This window comes from Pelobates fuscus, chromosome 6 (assembly GCF_036172605.1).
Source record: "Pelobates fuscus isolate aPelFus1 chromosome 6, aPelFus1.pri, whole genome shotgun sequence".
Lineage (NCBI taxonomy): Eukaryota > Metazoa > Chordata > Amphibia > Anura > Pelobatidae > Pelobates > Pelobates fuscus.
The window spans coordinates 7,315,347-7,338,850 of NC_086322.1; the positions used below are offsets into that span (position 1 = coordinate 7,315,347).

Here is a 23,504-nt window from a genome sequence, read left to right on the forward strand (position 1 = left end):
TATGAGAGAAATCATAAAAAATGTGTCGTTTTCATTATCAACCATTTAAAATCAATGATTTATCGTAAGTCATTAATGCAAGTCCTAACTGCTCAGATGACACTTTTAACCCCTTAAGGACACATGACATGTCTGACACGTCATGATCCCCTTTTATTCCAGAAGTTTGGTCCTTAAGGGGTTAAGACTGCAAAGTCTTTCTTAAGACTGCAAAATCTTTGTTAACAACAAACAAAGGGGAAAAAATACATGTTTTGACATACGGAATTCTATTTTTATTCATACTTAGACTTGTGCAAATATGTGATTGAGAGGGTAGGTTTGAATCAAATTCCTTCAAGTACACGCCTGAATGTATCGATGAATAAAACTGTAAAGGTAAATTCAAGGCAGTCATTACGTTCGACTGTGGATTCAAGTTATGGAACCAGGCCAACCTCCCCAAACATTATTTTGCACAAGACTATTTATAATTAATTTCTCCTCTGCACATCTTTACTTTATTTTCAACATGGTGATAGCATGCAGAATATGAGAAAGAAAGTTAAATCCTTCATGTGCTTTTCCAACATATATTAGAACCACAAATTTCTCCTAAACCAACAAAGCCCTCATAAACAATTAAGAAATGAATGGACATTTTAAGTCTTCCCCAGCAATTTGACCAGAAGCAGACTCAACTTTGACAACAGTCAATATGATTTATCACCATCGTACATAAACCTCAACTGTTAATTCACCCATACAATGAAAATGATATTGGAAAAACAGATCCTATTGAGGAATTTTAAAATCCTCACTTCAAAACGAAAACTTTGTTTCTATTTTGAGAACACAAACGCTGTCTGGCGCGTTAGTCTGGCAATTTTTTTCCTAAAACCCAACTAATGTAATGGCTCGTTGGTCTAGGGGTATGATTCTCGCTTAGGGTGCGAGAGGTCCTGGGTTCAAATCCCGGACGAGCCCAAGCATTTGGTGTTTTTTCTTTTGAAACACGTAGCTTCGAACTGTGTTTAATATAGTCAGCAAAAATCACTTATAGCAAAACCCTTCAAGTGCTCCAAAGAGAAGATGTTGGCATGCCACCATCAATATATATATTTCCTGGTGCTTCTGATATCACCTTTCAAAGCTAACATCTTATATTAATACTCGTTTAGCTTTTACTTAGAAATGTATGAGAGAAATCATAAAAAATGTGTCGTTTTCATTATCAACCATTTAAAATCAATGGTTTATCGTAAGTCATTAATGCAAGTCCTAACTGCTCAGATGACGCTTTTAAGACTGCAAAGTCTTTCTTAAGACTGCAAAATCTTTGTTAACAACAAACAAAGGGGAAAAAATATATGTTTTGACATACGGAATTCTATTTTTATTCATACTTAGACTTGTGCAAATATGTGATGGAGAGGGTAGGTTTGAATCAAATTCCTTCCAGTACACGCCTGAATGTATCGATGAATAAAACTGTAAAGGTAAATTCAAGGCAGTCGTTACGTTCGACTGTGGATTCAAGTTATGGAACCAGGCCAACCTCCCCAAACATTATTTTTCACAAGACTATTTATAATTAATTTCTCCTCTGCACATCTTTACTTTATTTTCAACATGGTGATAGCATGCAGAATATGAGAAAGAAAGTTAAATCCTTCATGTGCTTTTCCAACATATATTAGAACCACAAATTTCTCCTAAACCAACAAAGCCCTCATAAACAATTAAGAAATGAATGGACATTTTAAGTCTTCCCCAGCAATTTGACCAGAAGCAGACTCAACTTTGACAACAGTCAATATGATTTATCACCATCGTACATAAACCTCAACTGTTAATTCACCCATACAATAAAAATGATATTGGAAAAACAGATCCTATTGAGGAATTTTAAAATCCTCACTTCAAAACGAAAACTTTGTTTCTATTTTGAGAACACAAACGCTGTCTGGCGCGTTAGTCTGGCAATTTTTTTCCTAAAACCCAACTAATGTAATGGCTCGTTGGTCTAGGGGTATGATTCTCGCTTAGGGTGCGAGAGGTCCCGGGTTCAAATCCCGGACGAGCCCAAGCATTTGGTGTTTTTTCTTTTGAAACACGTAGCTTCGAACTGTGTTTAATATAGTCAGCAAAAATCACTTATAGCAAAACCCTTCAAGTGCTCCAAAGAGAAGATGTTGGCATGCCACCATCAATATATATATTTCCTGGTGCTTCTGATATCACCTTTCAAAGCTAACATCTTATATTAATACTCGTTTAGCTTTTACTTAGAAATGTATGAGAGAAATCATAAAAAATGTGTCGTTTTCATTATCAACCATTTAAAATCAATGGTTTATCGTAAGTCATTAATGCAAGTCCTAACTGCTCAGATGACGCTTTTAAGACTGCAAAGTCTTTCTTAAGACTGCAAAATCTTTGTTAACAACAAACAAAGGGGAAAAAATATATGTTTTGACATACGGAATTCTATTTTTATTCATACTTAGACTTGTGCAAATATGTGATGGAGAGGGTAGGTTTGAATCAAATTCCTTCCAGTACACGCCTGAATGTATCGATGAATAAAACTGTAAAGGTAAATTCAAGGCAGTCGTTACGTTCGACTGTGGATTCAAGTTATGGAACCAGGCCAACCTCCCCAAACATTATTTTGCACAAGACTATTTATAATTAATTTCTCCTCTGCACAACTTTACTTTATTTTCAACATGGTGATAGCATGCAGAATATGAGAAAGAAAGTTAAATCCTTCATGTGCTTTTCCAACATATATTAGAACCACAAATTTCTCCTAAACCAACAAAGCCCTCATAAACAATTAAGAAATGAATGGACATTTTAAGTCTTCCCCAGCAATTTGACCAGAAGCAGACTCAACTTTGACAACAGTCAATATGATTTATCACCATTGTACATAAACCTCAACTGTTAATTCACCCATACAATGAAAATGATATTGGAAAAACAGATCCTATTGAGGAATTTTTAAATCCTCACTTCAAAACGAAAACTTTGTTTCTATTTTGAGAACACAAACGCTGTCTGGCGCGTTAGTCTGGCAATTTTTTTCCTAAAACCCAACTAATGTAATGGCTCGTTGGTCTAGGGGTATGATTCTCGCTTAGGGTGCGAGAGGTCCCGGGTTCAAATCCCGGACGAGCCCAAGCATTTGGTGTTTTTTCTTTTGAAACACGTAGCTTCGAACTGTGTTTAATATAGTCAGCAAAAATCACTTATAGCAAAACCCTTCAAGTGCTCCAAAGAGAAGATGTTGGCATGCCACCATCAATATATATATTTCCTGGTGCTTCTGATATCACCTTTCAAAGCTAACATCTTATATTAATACTCGTTTAGCTTTTACTTAGAAATGTATGAGAGAAATCATAAAAAATGTGTCGTTTTCATTATCAACCATTTAAAATCAATGGTTTATCGTAAGTCATTAATGCAAGTCCTAACTGCTCCGATGACGCTTTTAAGACTGCAAAGTCTTTCTTAAGACTGCAAAATCTTTGTTAACAACAAACAAAGGGGAAAAAATACATGTTTTGACATACGGAATTCTATTTTTATTCATACTTAGACTTGTGCAAATATGTGATGGAGAGGGTAGGTTTGAATCAAATTCCTTCCAGTACACGCCTGAATGTATCGATGAATAAAACTGTAAAGGTAAATTCAAGGCAGTCGTTACGTTCGACTGTGGATTCAAGTTATGGAACCAGGCCAACCTCCCCAAACATTATTTTGCACAAGACTATTTATAATTAATTTCTCCTCTGCACATCTTTACTTTATTTTCAACATGGTGATAGCATGCAGAATATGAGAAAGAAAGTTAAATCCTTCATGTGCTTTTCCAACATATATTAGAACCACAAATTTCTCCTAAACCAACAAAGCCCTCATAAACAATTAAGAAATGAATGGACATTTTAAGTCTTCCCCAGCAATTTGACCAGAAGCAGACTCAACTTTGACAACAGTCAATATGATTTATCACCATCGTACATAAACCTCAACTGTTAATTCACCCATACAATGAAAATGATATTGGAAAAACAGATCCTATTGAGGAATTTTAAAATCCTCACTTCAAAACGAAAACTTTGTTTCTATTTTGAGAACACAAACGCTGTCTGGCGCGTTAGTCTGGCAATTTTTTTCCTAAAACCCAACTAATGTAATGGCTCGTTGGTCTAGGGGTATGATTCTCGCTTAGGGTGCGAGAGGTCCCGGGTTCAAATCCCGGACGAGCCCAAGCATTTGGTGTTTTTTCTTTTGAAACACGTAGCTTCGAACTGTGTTTAATATAGTCAGCAAAAATCACTTATAGCAAAACCCTTCAAGTGCTCCAAAGAGTAGATGTTGGCATGCCACCATCAATATATATATTTCCTGGTGCTTCTGATATCACCTTTCAAAGCTAACATCTTATATTAATACTCGTTTAGCTTTTACTTAGAAATGTATGAGAGAAATCATAAAAAATGTGTCGTTTTCATTATCAACCATTTAAAATCAATGGTTTATCGTAAGTCATTAATGCAAGTCCTAACTGCTCAGATGACGCTTTTAAGACTGCAAAGTCTTTCTTAAGACTGCAAAATCTTTGTTAACAACAAACAAAGGGGAAAAAATACATGTTTTGACATACGGAATTCTATTTTTATTCATACTTAGACTTGTGCAAATATGTGATGGAGAGGGTAGGTTTGAATCAAATTCCTTCCAGTACACGCCTGAATGTATCGATGAATAAAACTGTAAAGGTAAATTCAAGGCAGTCGTTACGTTCGACTGTGGATTCAAGTTATGGAACCAGGCCAACCTCCCCAAACATTATTTTGCAGAAGACTATTTATAATTAATTTCTCCTCTGCACATCTTTACTTTATTTTCAACATGGTGATAGCATGCAGAATATGAGAAAGAAAGTTAAATCCTTCATGTGCTTTTCCAACATATATTAGAACCACAAATTTCTCCTAAACCAACAAAGCCCTCATAAACAATTAAGAAATGAATGGACATTTTAAGTTTCCCCAGCAATTTGACCAGAAGCAGACTCAACTTTGACAACAGTCAATATGATTTATCACCATTGTACATAAACCTCAACTGTTAATTCACCCATACAATGAAAATGATATTGGAAAAACAGATCCTATTGAGGAATTTTAAAATCCTCACTTCAAAACGAAAACTTTGTTTCTATTTTGAGAACACAAACGCTGTCTGGCGCGTTAGTCTGGCAATTTTTTTCCTAAAACCCAACTAATGTAATGGCTCGTTGGTCTAGGGGTATGATTCTCGCTTAGGGTGCGAGAGGTCCCGGGTTCAAATCCCGGACGAGCCCAAGCATTTGGTGTTTTTTCTTTTGAAACACGTAGCTTCGAACTGTGTTTAATATAGTCAGCAAAAATCACTTATAGCAAAACCCTTCAAGTGCTCCAAAGAGAAGATGTTGGCATGCCACCATCAATATATATATTTCCTGGTGCTTCTGATATCACCTTTCAAAGCTAACATCTTATATTAATACTCGTTTAGCTTTTACTTAGAAATGTATGAGAGAAATCATAAAAAATGTGTCGTTTTCATTATCAACCATTTAAAATCAATGGTTTATCGTAAGTCATTAATGCAAGTCCTAACTGCTCCGATGACGCTTTTAAGACTGCAAAGTCTTTCTTAAGACTGCAAAATCTTTGTTAACAACAAACAAAGGGGAAAAAATACATGTTTTGACATACGGAATTCTATTTTTATTCATACTTAGACTTGTGCAAATATGTGATGGAGAGGGTAGGTTTGAATCAAATTCCTTCCAGTACACGCCTGAATGTATCGATGAATAAAACTGTAAAGGTAAATTCAAGGCAGTCGTTACGTTCGACTGTGGATTCAAGTTATGGAACCAGGCCAACCTCCCCAAACATTATTTTGCACAAGACTATTTATAATTAATTTCTCCTCTGCACATCTTTACTTTATTTTCAACATGGTGATAGCATGCAGAATATGAGAAAGAAAGTTAAATCCTTCATGTGCTTTTCCAACATATATTAGAACCACAAATTTCTCCTAAACCAACAAAGCCCTCATAAACAATTAAGAAATGAATGGACATTTTAAGTCTTCCCCAGCAATTTGACCAGAAGCAGACTCAACTTTGACAACAGTCAATATGATTTATCACCATCGTACATAAACCTCAACTGTTAATTCACCCATACAATGAAAATGATATTGGAAAAACAGATCCTATTGAGGAATTTTAAAATCCTCACTTCAAAACGAAAACTTTGTTTCTATTTTGAGAACACAAACGCTGTCTGGCGCGTTAGTCTGGCAATTTTTTTCCTAAAACCCAACTAATGTAATGGCTCGTTGGTCTAGGGGTATGATTCTCGCTTAGGGTGCGAGAGGTCCCGGGTTCAAATCCCGGACGAGCCCAAGCATTTGGTGTTTTTTCTTTTGAAACACGTAGCTTCGAACTGTGTTTAATATAGTCAGCAAAAATCACTTATAGCAAAACCCTTCAAGTGCTCCAAAGAGAAGATGTTGGCATGCCACCATCAATATATATATTTCCTGGTGCTTCTGATATCACCTTTCAAAGCTAACATCTTATATTAATACTCGTTTAGCTTTTACTTAGAAATGTATGAGAGAAATCATAAAAAATGTGTCGTTTTCATTATCAACCATTTAAAATCAATGATTTATCGTAAGTCATTAATGCAAGTCCTAACTGCTCAGATGACGCTTTTAACCCCTTAAGGACACATGACATGTCTGACACGTCATGATCCCCTTTTATTCCAGAAGTTTGGTCCTTAAGGGGTTAAGACTGCAAAGTCTTTCTTAAGACTGCAAAATCTTTGTTAACAACAAACGGGAAAAAATACATGTTTTGACATACGGAATTCTATTTTTATTCATACTTAGACTCGTGCAAATATGTGATGGAGAGGGTAGGTTTGAATCAAATTCCTTCAAGTACACGCCTGAATGTATCGATGAATAAAACTGTAAAGGTAAATTCAAGGCAGTCATTACGTTCGACTGTGGATTCAAGTTATGGAACCAGGTCAACCTCCCCAAACATTATTTTGCACAAGACTATTTATAATTAATTTCTCCTCTGCACATCTTTACTTTATTTTCAACATGGTGATAGCATGCAGAATATGAGAAAGAAAGTTAAATCCTTCATGTGCTTTTCCAACATATATTAGAACCACAAATTTCTCCTAAACCAACAAAGCCCTCATAAACAATTAAGAAATGAATGGACATTTTAAGTCTTCCCCAGCAATTTGACCAGAAGCAGACTCAACTTTGACAACAGTCAATATGATTTATCACCATCGTACATAAACCTCAACTGTTAATTCACCCATACAATGAAAATTATATTGGAAAAACAGATCCTATTGAGGAATTTTAAAATCCTCACTTCAAAACGAAAACTTTGTTTCTATTTTGAGAACACAAACGCTGTCTGGCGCGTTAGTCTGGCAATTTTTTTCCTAAAACCCAACTAATGTAATGGCTCGTTGGTCTAGGGGTATGATTCTCGCTTAGGGTGCGAGAGGTCCCGGGTTCAAATCCTGGACGAGCCCAAGCATTTGGTGTTTTTTCTTTTGAAACACGTAGCTTCGAACTGTGTTTAATATAGTCAGCAAAAATCACTTATAGCAAAACCCTTCAAGTGCTCCAAAGAGAAGATGTTGGCATGCCACCATCAATATATATATTTCCTGGTGCTTCTGATATCACCTTTCAAAGCTAACATCTTATATTAATACTCGTTTAGCTTTTACTTAGAAATGTATGAGAGAAATCATAAAAAATGTGTCGTTTTCATTATCAACCATTTAAAATCAATGATTTATCGTAAGTCATTAATGCAAGTCCTAACTGCTCAGATGACGCTTTTAACCCCTTAAGGACACATGACATGTCTGACACGTCATGATCCCCTTTTATTCCAGAAGTTTGGTCCTTAAGGGGTTAAGACTGCAAAGTCTTTCTTAAGACTGCAAAATCTTTGTTAACAACAAACGGGAAAAAATACATGTTTTGACATACGGAATTCTATTTTTATTCATACTTAGACTCGTGCAAATATGTGATGGAGAGGGTAGGTTTGAATCAAATTCCTTCAAGTACACGCCTGAATGTATCGATGAATAAAACTGTAAAGGTAAATTCAAGGCAGTCATTACGTTCGACTGTGGATTCAAGTTATGGAACCAGGTCAACCTCCCCAAACATTATTTTGCACAAGACTATTTATAATTAATTTCTCCTCTGCACATCTTTACTTTATTTTCAACATGGTGATAGCATGCAGAATATGAGAAAGAAAGTTAAATCCTTCATGTGCTTTTCCAACATATATTAGAACCACAAATTTCTCCTAAACCAACAAAGCCCTCATAAACAATTAAGAAATGAATGGACATTTTAAGTCTTCCCCAGCAATTTGACCAGAAGCAGACTCAACTTTGACAACAGTCAATATGATTTATCACCATCGTACATAAACCTCAACTGTTAATTCACCCATACAATGAAAATTATATTGGAAAAACAGATCCTATTGAGGAATTTTAAAATCCTCACTTCAAAACGAAAACTTTGTTTCTATTTTGAGAACACAAACGCTGTCTGGCGCGTTAGTCTGGCAATTTTTTTCCTAAAACCCAACTAATGTAATGGCTCGTTGGTCTAGGGGTATGATTCTCGCTTAGGGTGCGAGAGGTCCCGGGTTCAAATCCTGGACGAGCCCAAGCATTTGGTGTTTTTTCTTTTGAAACACGTAGCTTCGAACTGTGTTTAATATAGTCAGCAAAAATCACTTATAGCAAAACCCTTCAAGTGCTCCAAAGAGAAGATGTTGGCATGCCACCATCAATATATATATTTCCTGGTGCTTCTGATATCACCTTTCAAAGCTAACATCTTATATTAATACTCGTTTAGCTTTTACTTAGAAATGTATGAGAGAAATCATAAAAAATGTGTCGTTTTCATTATCAACCATTTAAAATCAATGGTTTATCGTAAGTCATTAATGCAAGTCCTAACTGCTCAGATGACGCTTTTAAGACTGCAAAGTCTTTCTTAAGACTGCAAAATCTTTGTTAACAACAAACAAAGGGGAAAAAAATATATGTTTTGACATACGGAATTCTATTTTTATTCATACTTAGACTTGTGCAAATATGTGATGGAGAGGGTAGGTTTGAATCAAATTCCTTCCAGTACACGCCTGAATGTATCGATGAATAAAACTGTAAAGGTAAATTCAAGGCAGTCGTTACGTTCGACTGTGGATTCAAGTTATGGAACCAGGCCAACCTCCCCAAACATTATTTTGCACAAGACTATTTATAATTAATTTCTCCTCTGCACATCTTTACTTTATTTTCAACATGGTGATAGCATGCAGAATATGAGAAAGAAAGTTAAATCCTTCATGTGCTTTTCCAACATATATTAGAACCACAAATTTCTCCTAAACCAACAAAGCCCTCATAAACAATTAAGAAATGAATGGACATTTTAAGTCTTCCCCAGCAATTTGACCAGAAGCAGACTCAACTTTGACAACAGTCAATATGATTTATCACCATCGTACATAAACCTCAACTGTTAATTCACCCATACAATGAAAATGATATTGGAAAAACAGATCCTATTGAGGAATTTTAAAATCCTCACTTCAAAACGAAAACTTTGTTTCTATTTTGAGAACACAAACGCTGTCTGGCGCGTTAGTCTGGCAATTTTTTTCCTAAAACCCAACTAATGTAATGGCTCGTTGGTCTAGGGGTATGATTCTCGCTTAGGGTGCGAGAGGTCCCGGGTTCAAATCCCGGACGAGCCCAAGCATTTGGTGTTTTTTCTTTTGAAACACGTAGCTTCGAACTGTGTTTAATATAGTCAGCAAAAATCACTTATAGCAAAACCCTTCAAGTGCTCCAAAGAGTAGATGTTGGCATGCCACCATCAATATATATATTTCCTGGTGCTTCTGATATCACCTTTCAAAGCTAACATCTTATATTAATACTCGTTTAGCTTTTACTTAGAAATGTATGAGAGAAATCATAAAAAATGTGTCGTTTTCATTATCAACCATTTAAAATCAATGGTTTATCGTAAGTCATTAATGCAAGTCCTAACTGCTCAGATGACGCTTTTAAGACTGCAAAGTCTTTCTTAAGACTGCAAAATCTTTGTTAACAACAAACAAAGGGGAAAAAATACATGTTTTGACATACGGAATTCTATTTTTATTCATACTTAGACTTGTGCAAATATGTGATGGAGAGGGTAGGTTTGAATCAAATTCCTTCCAGTACACGCCTGAATGTATCGATGAATAAAACTGTAAAGGTAAATTCAAGGCAGTCGTTACGTTCGACTGTGGATTCAAGTTATGGAACCAGGCCAACCTCCCCAAACATTATTTTGCAGAAGACTATTTATAATTAATTTCTCCTCTGCACATCTTTACTTTATTTTCAACATGGTGATAGCATGCAGAATATGAGAAAGAAAGTTAAATCCTTCATGTGCTTTTCCAACATATATTAGAACCACAAATTTCTCCTAAACCAACAAAGCCCTCATAAACAATTAAGAAATGAATGGACATTTTAAGTTTCCCCAGCAATTTGACCAGAAGCAGACTCAACTTTGACAACAGTCAATATGATTTATCACCATTGTACATAAACCTCAACTGTTAATTCACCCATACAATGAAAATGATATTGGAAAAACAGATCCTATTGAGGAATTTTAAAATCCTCACTTCAAAACGAAAACTTTGTTTCTATTTTGAGAACACAAACGCTGTCTGGCGCGTTAGTCTGGCAATTTTTTTCCTAAAACCCAACTAATGTAATGGCTCGTTGGTCTAGGGGTATGATTCTCGCTTAGGGTGCGAGAGGTCCCGGGTTCAAATCCCGGACGAGCCCAAGCATTTGGTGTTTTTTCTTTTGAAACACGTAGCTTCGAACTGTGTTTAATATAGTCAGCAAAAATCACTTATAGCAAAACCCTTCAAGTGCTCCAAAGAGAAGATGTTGGCATGCCACCATCAATATATATATTTCCTGGTGCTTCTGATATCACCTTTCAAAGCTAACATCTTATATTAATACTCGTTTAGCTTTTACTTAGAAATGTATGAGAGAAATCATAAAAAATGTGTCGTTTTCATTATCAACCATTTAAAATCAATGGTTTATCGTAAGTCATTAATGCAAGTCCTAACTGCTCCGATGACGCTTTTAAGACTGCAAAGTCTTTCTTAAGACTGCAAAATCTTTGTTAACAACAAACAAAGGGGAAAAAATACATGTTTTGACATACGGAATTCTATTTTTATTCATACTTAGACTTGTGCAAATATGTGATGGAGAGGGTAGGTTTGAATCAAATTCCTTCCAGTACACGCCTGAATGTATCGATGAATAAAACTGTAAAGGTAAATTCAAGGCAGTCGTTACGTTCGACTGTGGATTCAAGTTATGGAACCAGGCCAACCTCCCCAAACATTATTTTGCACAAGACTATTTATAATTAATTTCTCCTCTGCACATCTTTACTTTATTTTCAACATGGTGATAGCATGCAGAATATGAGAAAGAAAGTTAAATCCTTCATGTGCTTTTCCAACATATATTAGAACCACAAATTTCTCCTAAACCAACAAAGCCCTCATAAACAATTAAGAAATGAATGGACATTTTAAGTCTTCCCCAGCAATTTGACCAGAAGCAGACTCAACTTTGACAACAGTCAATATGATTTATCACCATCGTACATAAACCTCAACTGTTAATTCACCCATACAATGAAAATGATATTGGAAAAACAGATCCTATTGAGGAATTTTAAAATCCTCACTTCAAAACGAAAACTTTGTTTCTATTTTGAGAACACAAACGCTGTCTGGCGCGTTAGTCTGGCAATTTTTTTCCTAAAACCCAACTAATGTAATGGCTCGTTGGTCTAGGGGTATGATTCTCGCTTAGGGTGCGAGAGGTCCCGGGTTCAAATCCCGGACGAGCCCAAGCATTTGGTGTTTTTTCTTTTGAAACACGTAGCTTCGAACTGTGTTTAATATAGTCAGCAAAAATCACTTATAGCAAAACCCTTCAAGTGCTCCAAAGAGAAGATGTTGGCATGCCACCATCAATATATATATTTCCTGGTGCTTCTGATATCACCTTTCAAAGCTAACATCTTATATTAATACTCGTTTAGCTTTTACTTAGAAATGTATGAGAGAAATCATAAAAAATGTGTCGTTTTCATTATCAACCATTTAAAATCAATGATTTATCGTAAGTCATTAATGCAAGTCCTAACTGCTCAGATGACGCTTTTAACCCCTTAAGGACACATGACATGTCTGACACGTCATGATCCCCTTTTATTCCAGAAGTTTGGTCCTTAAGGGGTTAAGACTGCAAAGTCTTTCTTAAGACTGCAAAATCTTTGTTAACAACAAACGGGAAAAAATACATGTTTTGACATACGGAATTCTATTTTTATTCATACTTAGACTCGTGCAAATATGTGATGGAGAGGGTAGGTTTGAATCAAATTCCTTCAAGTACACGCCTGAATGTATCGATGAATAAAACTGTAAAGGTAAATTCAAGGCAGTCATTACGTTCGACTGTGGATTCAAGTTATGGAACCAGGTCAACCTCCCCAAACATTATTTTGCACAAGACTATTTATAATTAATTTCTCCTCTGCACATCTTTACTTTATTTTCAACATGGTGATAGCATGCAGAATATGAGAAAGAAAGTTAAATCCTTCATGTGCTTTTCCAACATATATTAGAACCACAAATTTCTCCTAAACCAACAAAGCCCTCATAAACAATTAAGAAATGAATGGACATTTTAAGTCTTCCCCAGCAATTTGACCAGAAGCAGACTCAACTTTGACAACAGTCAATATGATTTATCACCATCGTACATAAACCTCAACTGTTAATTCACCCATACAATGAAAATTATATTGGAAAAACAGATCCTATTGAGGAATTTTAAAATCCTCACTTCAAAACGAAAACTTTGTTTCTATTTTGAGAACACAAACGCTGTCTGGCGCGTTAGTCTGGCAATTTTTTTCCTAAAACCCAACTAATGTAATGGCTCGTTGGTCTAGGGGTATGATTCTCGCTTAGGGTGCGAGAGGTCCCGGGTTCAAATCCTGGACGAGCCCAAGCATTTGGTGTTTTTTCTTTTGAAACACGTAGCTTCGAACTGTGTTTAATATAGTCAGCAAAAATCACTTATAGCAAAACCCTTCAAGTGCTCCAAAGAGAAGATGTTGGCATGCCACCATCAATATATATATTTCCTGGTGCTTCTGATATCACCTTTCAAAGCTAACATCTTATATTAATACTCGTTTAGCTTTTACTTAGAAATGTATGAGAGAAATCATAAAAAATGTGTCGTTTTCATTATCAACCATTTAAAATCAATGGTTTATCGTAAGTCATTAATGCAAGTCCTAACTGCTCAGATGACGCTTTTAAGACTGCAAAGTCTTTCTTAAGACTGCAAAATCTTTGTTAACAACAAACAAAGGGGAAAAAAATATATGTTTTGACATACGGAATTCTATTTTTATTCATACTTAGACTTGTGCAAATATGTGATGGAGAGGGTAGGTTTGAATCAAATTCCTTCCAGTACACGCCTGAATGTATCGATGAATAAAACTGTAAAGGTAAATTCAAGGCAGTCGTTACGTTCGACTGTGGATTCAAGTTATGGAACCAGGCCAACCTCCCCAAACATTATTTTGCACAAGACTATTTATAATTAATTTCTCCTCTGCACATCTTTACTTTATTTTCAACATGGTGATAGCATGCAGAATATGAGAAAGAAAGTTAAATCCTTCATGTGCTTTTCCAACATATATTAGAACCACAAATTTCTCCTAAACCAACAAAGCCCTCATAAACAATTAAGAAATGAATGGACATTTTAAGTCTTCCCCAGCAATTTGACCAGAAGCAGACTCAACTTTGACAACAGTCAATATGATTTATCACCATCGTACATAAACCTCAACTGTTAATTCACCCATACAATGAAAATGATATTGGAAAAACAGATCCTATTGAGGAATTTTAAAATCCTCACTTCAAAACGAAAACTTTGTTTCTATTTTGAGAACACAAACGCTGTCTGGCGCGTTAGTCTGGCAATTTTTTTCCTAAAACCCAACTAATGTAATGGCTCGTTGGTCTAGGGGTATGATTCTCGCTTAGGGTGCGAGAGGTCCCGGGTTCAAATCCCGGACGAGCCCAAGCATTTGGTGTTTTTTCTTTTGAAACACGTAGCTTCGAACTGTGTTTAATATAGTCAGCAAAAATCACTTATAGCAAAACCCTTCAAGTGCTCCAAAGAGTAGATGTTGGCATGCCACCATCAATATATATATTTCCTGGTGCTTCTGATATCACCTTTCAAAGCTAACATCTTATATTAATACTCGTTTAGCTTTTACTTAGAAATGTATGAGAGAAATCATAAAAAATGTGTCGTTTTCATTATCAACCATTTAAAATCAATGGTTTATCGTAAGTCATTAATGCAAGTCCTAACTGCTCAGATGACGCTTTTAAGACTGCAAAGTCTTTCTTAAGACTGCAAAATCTTTGTTAACAACAAACAAAGGGGAAAAAATACATGTTTTGACATACGGAATTCTATTTTTATTCATACTTAGACTTGTGCAAATATGTGATGGAGAGGGTAGGTTTGAATCAAATTCCTTCCAGTACACGCCTGAATGTATCGATGAATAAAACTGTAAAGGTAAATTCAAGGCAGTCGTTACGTTCGACTGTGGATTCAAGTTATGGAACCAGGCCAACCTCCCCAAACATTATTTTGCAGAAGACTATTTATAATTAATTTCTCCTCTGCACATCTTTACTTTATTTTCAACATGGTGATAGCATGCAGAATATGAGAAAGAAAGTTAAATCCTTCATGTGCTTTTCCAACATATATTAGAACCACAAATTTCTCCTAAACCAACAAAGCCCTCATAAACAATTAAGAAATGAATGGACATTTTAAGTTTCCCCAGCAATTTGACCAGAAGCAGACTCAACTTTGACAACAGTCAATATGATTTATCACCATTGTACATAAACCTCAACTGTTAATTCACCCATACAATGAAAATGATATTGGAAAAACAGATCCTATTGAGGAATTTTAAAATCCTCACTTCAAAACGAAAACTTTGTTTCTATTTTGAGAACACAAACGCTGTCTGGCGCGTTAGTCTGGCAATTTTTTTCCTAAAACCCAACTAATGTAATGGCTCGTTGGTCTAGGGGTATGATTCTCGCTTAGGGTGCGAGAGGTCCCGGGTTCAAATCCCGGACGAGCCCAAGCATTTGGTGTTTTTTCTTTTGAAACACGTAGCTTCGAACTGTGTTTAATATAGTCAGCAAAAATCACTTATAGCAAAACCCTTCAAGTGCTCCAAAGAGAAGATGTTGGCATGCCACCATCAATATATATATTTCCTGGTGCTTCTGATATCACCTTTCAAAGCTAACATCTTATATTAATACTCGTTTAGCTTTTACTTAGAAATGTATGAGAGAAATCATAAAAAATGTGTCGTTTTCATTATCAACCATTTAAAATCAATGGTTTATCGTAAGTCATTAATGCAAGTCCTAACTGCTCCGATGACGCTTTTAAGACTGCAAAGTCTTTCTTAAGACTGCAAAATCTTTGTTAACAACAAACAAAGGGGAAAAAATACATGTTTTGACATACGGAATTCTATTTTTATTCATACTTAGACTTGTGCAAATATGTGATGGAGAGGGTAGGTTTGAATCAAATTCCTTCCAGTACACGCCTGAATGTATCGATGAATAAAACTGTAAAGGTAAATTCAAGGCAGTCGTTACGTTCGACTGTGGATTCAAGTTATGGAACCAGGCCAACCTCCCCAAACATTATTTTGCACAAGACTATTTATAATTAATTTCTCCTCTGCACATCTTTACTTTATTTTCAACATGGTGATAGCATGCAGAATATGAGAAAGAAAGTTAAATCCTTCATGTGCTTTTCCAACATATATTAGAACCACACATTTCTCCTAAACCAACAAAGCCCTCATAAACAATTAAGAAATGAATGGACATTTTAAGTCTTCCCCAGCAATTTGACCAGAAGCAGACTCAACTTTGACAACAGTCAATATGATTTATCACCATCGTACATAAACCTCAACTGTTAATTCACCCATACAATGAAAATTATATTGGAAAAACAGATCCTATTGAGGAATTTTAAAATCCTCACTTCAAAACGAAAACTTTGTTTCTATTTTGAGAACACAAACGCTGTCTGGCGCGTTAGTCTGGCAATTTTTTTCCTAAAACCCAACTAATGTAATGGCTCGTTGGTCTAGGGGTATGATTCTCGCTTAGGGTGCGAGAGGTCCTGGGTTCAAATCCTGGACGAGCCCAAGCATTTGGTGTTTTTTCTTTTGAAACACGTAGCTTCGAACTGTGTTTAATATAGTCAGCAAAAATCACTTATAGCAAAACCCTTCAAGTGCTCCAAAGAGAAGATGTTGGCATGCCACCATCAATATATATATTTCCTGGTGCTTCTGATATCACCTTTCAAAGCTAACATCTTATATTAATACTCGTTTAGCTTTTACTTAGAAATGTATGAGAGAAATCATAAAAAATGTGTCGTTTTCATTATCAACCATTTAAAATCAATGGTTTATCGTAAGTCATTAATGCAAGTCCTAACTGCTCAGATGACGCTTTTAAGACTGCAAAGTCTTTCTTAAGACTGCAAAATCTTTGTTAACAACAAACAAAGGGGAAAAAAATATATGTTTTGACATACGGAATTCTATTTTTATTCATACTTAGACTTGTGCAAATATGTGATGGAGAGGGTAGGTTTGAATCAAATTCCTTCCAGTACACGCCTGAATGTATCGATGAATAAAACTGTAAAGGTAAATTCAAGGCAGTCGTTACGTTCGACTGTGGATTCAAGTTATGGAACCAGGCCAACCTCCCCAAACATTATTTTGCACAAGACTATTTATAATTAATTTCTCCTCTGCACATCTTTACTTTATTTTCAACATGGTGATAGCATGCAGAATATGAGAAAGAAAGTTAAATCCTTCATGTGCTTTTCCAACATATATTAGAACCACAAATTTCTCCTAAACCAACAAAGCCCTCATAAACAATTAAGAAATGAATGGACATTTTAAGTCTTCCCCAGCAATTTGACCAGAAGCAGACTCAACTTTGACAACAGTCAATATGATTTATCACCATCGTACATAAACCTCAACTGTTAATTCACCCATACAATGAAAATGATATTGGAAAAACAGATCCTATTGAGGAATTTTAAAATCCTCACTTCAAAACGAAAACTTTGTTTCTATTTTGAGAACACAAACGCTGTCTGGCGCGTTAGTCTGGCAATTTTTTTCCTAAAACCCAACTAATGTAATGGCTCGTTGGTCTAGGGGTATGATTCTCGCTTAGGGTGCGAGAGGTCCCGGGTTCAAATCCCGGACGAGCCCAAGCATTTGGTGTTTTTTCTTTTGAAACACGTAGCTTCGAACTGTGTTTAATATAGTCAGCAAAAATCACTTATAGCAAAACCCTTCAAGTGCTCCAAAGAGAAGATGTTGGCATGCCACCATCAATATATATATTTCCTGGTGCTTCTGATATCACCTTTCAAAGCTAACATCTTATATTAATACTCGTTTAGCTTTTACTTAGAAATGTATGAGAGAAATCATAAAAAATGTGTCGTTTTCATTATCAACCATTTAAAATCAATGGTTTATCGTAAGTCATTAATGCAAGTCCTAACTGCTCAGATGACGCTTTTAAGACTGCAAAGTCTTTCTTAAGACTGCAAAATCTTTGTTAACAACAAACAAAGGGGAAAAAATACATGTTTTGACATACGGAATTCTATTTTTATTCATACTTAGACTTGTGCAAATATGTGATGGAGAGGGTAGGTTTGAATCAAATTCCTTCAAGTACACGCCTGAATGTATCGATGAATAAAACTGTAAAGGTAAATTCAAGGCAGTCGTTACGTTCGACTGTGGATTCAAGTTATGGAACCAGGCCAACCTCCCCAAACATTATTTTGCAGAAGACTATTTATAATTAATTTCTCCTCTGCACATCTTTACTTTATTTTCAACATGGTGATAGCATGCAGAATATGAGAAAGAAAGTTAAATCCTTCATGTGCTTTTCCAACATATATTAGAACCACAAATTTCTCCTAAACCAACAAAGCCCTCATAAACAATTAAGAAATGAATGGACATTTTAAGTTTCCCCAGCAATTTGACCAGAAGCAGACTCAACTTTGACAACAGTCAATATGATTTATCACCATTGTACATAAACCTCAACTGTTAATTCACCCATACAATGAAAATGATATTGGAAAAACAGATCCTATTGAGGAATTTTAAAATCCTCACTTCAAAACGAAAACTTTGTTTCTATTTTGAGAACACAAACGCTGTCTGGCGCGTTAGTCTGGCAATTTTTTTCCTAAAACCCAACTAATGTAATGGCTCGTTGGTCTAGGGGTATGATTCTCGCTTAGGGTGCGAGAGGTCCCGGGTTCAAATCCCGGACGAGCCCAAGCATTTGGTGTTTTTTCTTTTGAAACACGTAGCTTCGAACTGTGTTTAATATAGTCAGCAAAAATCACTTATAGCAAAACCCTTCAAGTGCTCCAAAGAGAAGATGTTGGCATGCCACCATCAATATATATATTTCCTGGTGCTTCTGATATCACCTTTCAAAGCTAACATCTTATATTAATACTCGTTTAGCTTTTACTTAGAAATGTATGAGAGAAATCATAAAAAATGTGTCGTTTTCATTATCAACCATTTAAAATCAATGGTTTATCGTAAGTCATTAATGCAAGTCCTAACTGCTCCGATGACGCTTTTAAGACTGCAAAGTCTTTCTTAAGACTGCAAAATCTTTGTTAACAACAAACAAAGGGGAAAAAATACATGTTTTGACATACGGAATTCTATTTTTATTCATACTTAGACTTGTGCAAATATGTGATGGAGAGGGTAGGTTTGAATCAAATTCCTTCCAGTACACGCCTGAATGTATCGATGAATAAAACTGTAAAGGTAAATTCAAGGCAGTCGTTACGTTCGACTGTGGATTCAAGTTATGGAACCAGGCCAACCTCCCCAAACATTATTTTGCACAAGACTATTTATAATTAATTTCTCCTCTGCACATCTTTACTTTATTTTCAACATGGTGATAGCATGCAGAATATGAGAAAGAAAGTTAAATCCTTCATGTGCTTTTCCAACATATATTAGAACCACAAATTTCTCCTAAACCAACAAAGCCCTCATAAACAATTAAGAAATGAATGGACATTTTAAGTCTTCCCCAGCAATTTGACCAGAAGCAGACTCAACTTTGACAACAGTCAATATGATTTATCACCATCGTACATAAACCTCAACTGTTAATTCACCCATACAATGAAAATGATATTGGAAAAACAGATCCTATTGAGGAATTTTAAAATCCTCACTTCAAAACGAAAACTTTGTTTCTATTTTGAGAACACAAACGCTGTCTGGCGCGTTAGTCTGGCAATTTTTTTCCTAAAACCCAACTAATGTAATGGCTCGTTGGTCTAGGGGTATGATTCTCGCTTAGGGTGCGAGAGGTCCCGGGTTCAAATCCCGGACGAGCCCAAGCATTTGGTGTTTTTTCTTTTGAAACACGTAGCTTCGAACTGTGTTTAATATAGTCAGCAAAAATCACTTATAGCAAAACCCTTCAAGTGCTCCAAAGAGAAGATGTTGGCATGCCACCATCAATATATATATTTCCTGGTGCTTCTGATATCACCTTTCAAAGCTAACATCTTATATTAATACTCGTTTAGCTTTTACTTAGAAATGTATGAGAGAAATCATAAAAAATGTGTCGTTTTCATTATCAACCATTTAAAATCAATGGTTTATCGTAAGTCATTAATGCAAGTCCTAACTGCTCAGATGACGCTTTTAAGACTGCAAAGTCTTTCTTAAGACTGCAAAATCTTTGTTAACAACAAACAAAGGGGAAAAAATACATGTTTTGACATACGGAATTCTATTTTTATTCATACTTAGACTTGTGCAAATATGTGATGGAGAGGGTAGGTTTGAATCAAATTCCTTCAAGTACACGCCTGAATGTATCGATGAATAAAACTGTAAAGGTAAATTCAAGGCAGTCGTTACGTTCGACTGTGGATTCAAGTTATGGAACCAGGCCAACCTCCCCAAACATTATTTTGCAGAAGACTATTTATAATTAATTTCTCCTCTGCACATCTTTACTTTATTTTCAACATGGTGATAGCATGCAGAATATGAGAAAGAAAGTTAAATCCTTCATGTGCTTTTCCAACATATATTAGAACCACAAATTTCTCCTAAACCAACAAAGCCCTCATAAACAATTAAGAAATGAATGGACATTTTAAGTTTCCCCAGCAATTTGACCAGAAGCAGACTCAACTTTGACAACAGTCAATATGATTTATCACCATTGTACATAAACCTCAACTGTTAATTCACCCATACAATGAAAATGATATTGGAAAAACAGATCCTATTGAGGAATTTTAAAATCCTCACTTCAAAACGAAAACTTTGTTTCTATTTTGAGAACACAAACGCTGTCTGGCGCGTTAGTCTGGCAATTTTTTTCCTAAAACCCAACTAATGTAATGGCTCGTTGGTCTAGGGGTATGATTCTCGCTTAGGGTGCGAGAGGTCCCGGGTTCAAATCCCGGACGAGCCCAAGCATTTGGTGTTTTTTCTTTTGAAACACGTAGCTTCGAACTGTGTTTAATATAGTCAGCAAAAATCACTTATAGCAAAACCCTTCAAGTGCTCCAAAGAGAAGATGTTGGCATGCCACCATCAATATATATATTTCCTGGTGCTTCTGATATCACCTTTCAAAGCTAACATCTTATATTAATACTCGTTTAGCTTTTACTTAGAAATGTATGAGAGAAATCATAAAAAATGTGTCGTTTTCATTATCAACCATTTAAAATCAATGGTTTATCGTAAGTCATTAATGCAAGTCCTAACTGCTCCGATGACGCTTTTAAGACTGCAAAGTCTTTCTTAAGACTGCAAAATCTTTGTTAACAACAAACAAAGGGGAAAAAATACATGTTTTGACATACGGAATTCTATTTTTATTCATACTTAGACTTGTGCAAATATGTGATGGAGAGGGTAGGTTTGAATCAAATTCCTTCCAGTACACGCCTGAATGTATCGATGAATAAAACTGTAAAGGTAAATTCAAGGCAGTCGTTACGTTCGACTGTGGATTCAAGTTATGGAACCAGGCCAACCTCCCCAAACATTATTTTGCACAAGACTATTTATAATTAATTTCTCCTCTGCACATCTTTACTTTATTTTCAACATGGTGATAGCATGCAGAATATGAGAAAGAAAGTTAAATCCTTCATGTGCTTTTCCAACATATATTAGAACCACAAATTTCTCCTAAACCAACAAAGCCCTCATAAACAATTAAGAAATGAATGGACATTTTAAGTCTTCCCCAGCAATTTGACCAGAAGCAGACTCAACTTTGACAACAGTCAATATGATTTATCACCATCGTACATAAACCTCAACTGTTAATTCACCCATACAATGAAAATGATATTGGAAAAACAGATCCTATTGAGGAATTTTAAAATCCTCACTTCAAAACGAAAACTTTGTTTCTATTTTGAGAACACAAACGCTGTCTGGCGCGTTAGTCTGGCAATTTTTTTCCTAAAACCCAACTAATGTAATGGCTCGTTGGTCTAGGGGTATGATTCTCGCTTAGGGTGCGAGAGGTCCCGGGTTCAAATCCCGGACGAGCCCAAGCATTTGGTGTTTTTTCTTTTGAAACACGTAGCTTCGAACTGTGTTTAATATAGTCAGCAAAAATCACTTATAGCAAAACCCTTCAAGTGCTCCAAAGAGAAGATGTTGGCATGCCACCATCAATATATATATTTCCTGGTGCTTCTGATATCACCTTTCAAAGCTAACATCTTATATTAATACTCGTTTAGCTTTTACTTAGAAATGTATGAGAGAAATCATAAAAAATGTGTCGTTTTCATTATCAACCATTTAAAATCAATGGTTTATCGTAAGTCATTAATGCAAGTCCTAACTGCTCCGATGACGCTTTTAAGACTGCAAAGTCTTTCTTAAGACTGCAAAATCTTTGTTAACAACAAACAAAGGGGAAAAAATACATGTTTTGACATACGGAATTCTATTTTTATTCATACTTAGACTTGTGCAAATATGTGATGGAGAGGGTAGGTTTGAATCAAATTCCTTCCAGTACACGCCTGAATGTATCGATGAATAAAACTGTAAAGGTAAATTCAAGGCAGTCGTTACGTTCGACTGTGGATTCAAGTTATGGAACCAGGCCAACCTCCCCAAACATTATTTTGCACAAGACTATTTATAATTAATTTCTCCTCTGCACATCTTTACTTTATTTTCAACATGGTGATAGCATGCAGAATATGAGAAAGAAAGTTAAATCCTTCATGTGCTTTTCCAACATATATTAGAACCACAAATTTCTCCTAAACCAACAAAGCCCTCATAAACAATTAAGAAATGAATGGACATTTTAAGTCTTCCCCAGCAATTTGACCAGAAGCAGACTCAACTTTGACAACAGTCAATATGATTTATCACCATCGTACATAAACCTCAACTGTTAATTCACCCATACAATGAAAATGATATTGGAAAAACAGATCCTATTGAGGAATTTTAAAATCCTCACTTCAAAACGAAAACTTTGTTTCTATTTTGAGAACACAAACGCTGTCTGGCGCGTTAGTCTGGCAATTTTTTTCCTAAAACCCAACTAATGTAATGGCTCGTTGGTCTAGGGGTATGATTCTCGCTTAGGGTGCGAGAGGTCCCGGGTTCAAATCCCGGACGAGCCCAAGCATTTGGTGTTTTTTCTTTTGAAACACGTAGCTTCGAACTGTGTTTAATATAGTCAGCAAAAATCACTTATAGCAAAACCCTTCAAGTGCTCCAAAGAGAAGATGTTGGCATGCCACCATCAATATATATATTTCCTGGTGCTTCTGATATCACCTTTCAAAGCTAACATCTTATATTAATACTCGTTTAGCTTTTACTTAGAAATGTATGAGAGAAATCATAAAAAATGTGTCGTTTTCATTATCAACCATTTAAAATCAATGATTTATCGTAAGTCATTAATGCAAGTCCTAACTGCTCAGATGACGCTTTTAAGACTG

At 35.6% G+C, this 23,504-nt stretch overlaps 17 non-coding genes across 17 annotated transcripts; all 17 read left to right on the forward strand.

The window, feature by feature from the left end:
- Positions 1–894: 894 nt before the first annotated feature.
- TRNAP-AGG (transfer RNA proline (anticodon AGG)) lies at positions 895–966 on the forward strand. Its single transcript has one exon. It is a non-coding gene; the product is annotated as a tRNA-Pro (tRNA).
- A 1,028-nt stretch (positions 967–1,994) lies between these two features.
- On the forward strand, positions 1,995–2,066 carry TRNAP-AGG (transfer RNA proline (anticodon AGG)). Its single transcript has one exon. It is a non-coding gene; the product is annotated as a tRNA-Pro (tRNA).
- A 1,028-nt stretch (positions 2,067–3,094) lies between these two features.
- On the forward strand, positions 3,095–3,166 carry TRNAP-AGG (transfer RNA proline (anticodon AGG)). The gene has a single exon. It is a non-coding gene; the product is annotated as a tRNA-Pro (tRNA).
- A 1,028-nt stretch (positions 3,167–4,194) lies between these two features.
- On the forward strand, positions 4,195–4,266 carry TRNAP-AGG (transfer RNA proline (anticodon AGG)). Its single transcript has one exon. It is a non-coding gene; the product is annotated as a tRNA-Pro (tRNA).
- A 1,027-nt stretch (positions 4,267–5,293) lies between these two features.
- Positions 5,294–5,365, forward strand: TRNAP-AGG (transfer RNA proline (anticodon AGG)). The gene has a single exon. It is a non-coding gene; the product is annotated as a tRNA-Pro (tRNA).
- Positions 5,366–6,393: 1,028 nt separating this feature from the next.
- TRNAP-AGG (transfer RNA proline (anticodon AGG)) lies at positions 6,394–6,465 on the forward strand. The gene has a single exon. It is a non-coding gene; the product is annotated as a tRNA-Pro (tRNA).
- A 3,373-nt stretch (positions 6,466–9,838) lies between these two features.
- On the forward strand, positions 9,839–9,910 carry TRNAP-AGG (transfer RNA proline (anticodon AGG)). Its single transcript has one exon. It is a non-coding gene; the product is annotated as a tRNA-Pro (tRNA).
- A 1,027-nt stretch (positions 9,911–10,937) lies between these two features.
- Positions 10,938–11,009, forward strand: TRNAP-AGG (transfer RNA proline (anticodon AGG)). The gene has a single exon. It is a non-coding gene; the product is annotated as a tRNA-Pro (tRNA).
- Positions 11,010–12,037: 1,028 nt separating this feature from the next.
- TRNAP-AGG (transfer RNA proline (anticodon AGG)) lies at positions 12,038–12,109 on the forward strand. Its single transcript has one exon. It is a non-coding gene; the product is annotated as a tRNA-Pro (tRNA).
- Positions 12,110–14,310: 2,201 nt separating this feature from the next.
- TRNAP-AGG (transfer RNA proline (anticodon AGG)) lies at positions 14,311–14,382 on the forward strand. The gene has a single exon. It is a non-coding gene; the product is annotated as a tRNA-Pro (tRNA).
- A 1,027-nt stretch (positions 14,383–15,409) lies between these two features.
- TRNAP-AGG (transfer RNA proline (anticodon AGG)) lies at positions 15,410–15,481 on the forward strand. Its single transcript has one exon. It is a non-coding gene; the product is annotated as a tRNA-Pro (tRNA).
- A 2,129-nt stretch (positions 15,482–17,610) lies between these two features.
- On the forward strand, positions 17,611–17,682 carry TRNAP-AGG (transfer RNA proline (anticodon AGG)). The gene has a single exon. It is a non-coding gene; the product is annotated as a tRNA-Pro (tRNA).
- A 1,027-nt stretch (positions 17,683–18,709) lies between these two features.
- TRNAP-AGG (transfer RNA proline (anticodon AGG)) lies at positions 18,710–18,781 on the forward strand. Its single transcript has one exon. It is a non-coding gene; the product is annotated as a tRNA-Pro (tRNA).
- A 1,028-nt stretch (positions 18,782–19,809) lies between these two features.
- Positions 19,810–19,881, forward strand: TRNAP-AGG (transfer RNA proline (anticodon AGG)). The gene has a single exon. It is a non-coding gene; the product is annotated as a tRNA-Pro (tRNA).
- A 1,027-nt stretch (positions 19,882–20,908) lies between these two features.
- On the forward strand, positions 20,909–20,980 carry TRNAP-AGG (transfer RNA proline (anticodon AGG)). Its single transcript has one exon. It is a non-coding gene; the product is annotated as a tRNA-Pro (tRNA).
- Positions 20,981–22,008: 1,028 nt separating this feature from the next.
- TRNAP-AGG (transfer RNA proline (anticodon AGG)) lies at positions 22,009–22,080 on the forward strand. The gene has a single exon. It is a non-coding gene; the product is annotated as a tRNA-Pro (tRNA).
- A 1,028-nt stretch (positions 22,081–23,108) lies between these two features.
- Positions 23,109–23,180, forward strand: TRNAP-AGG (transfer RNA proline (anticodon AGG)). The gene has a single exon. It is a non-coding gene; the product is annotated as a tRNA-Pro (tRNA).
- Positions 23,181–23,504: the final 324 nt, after the last annotated feature.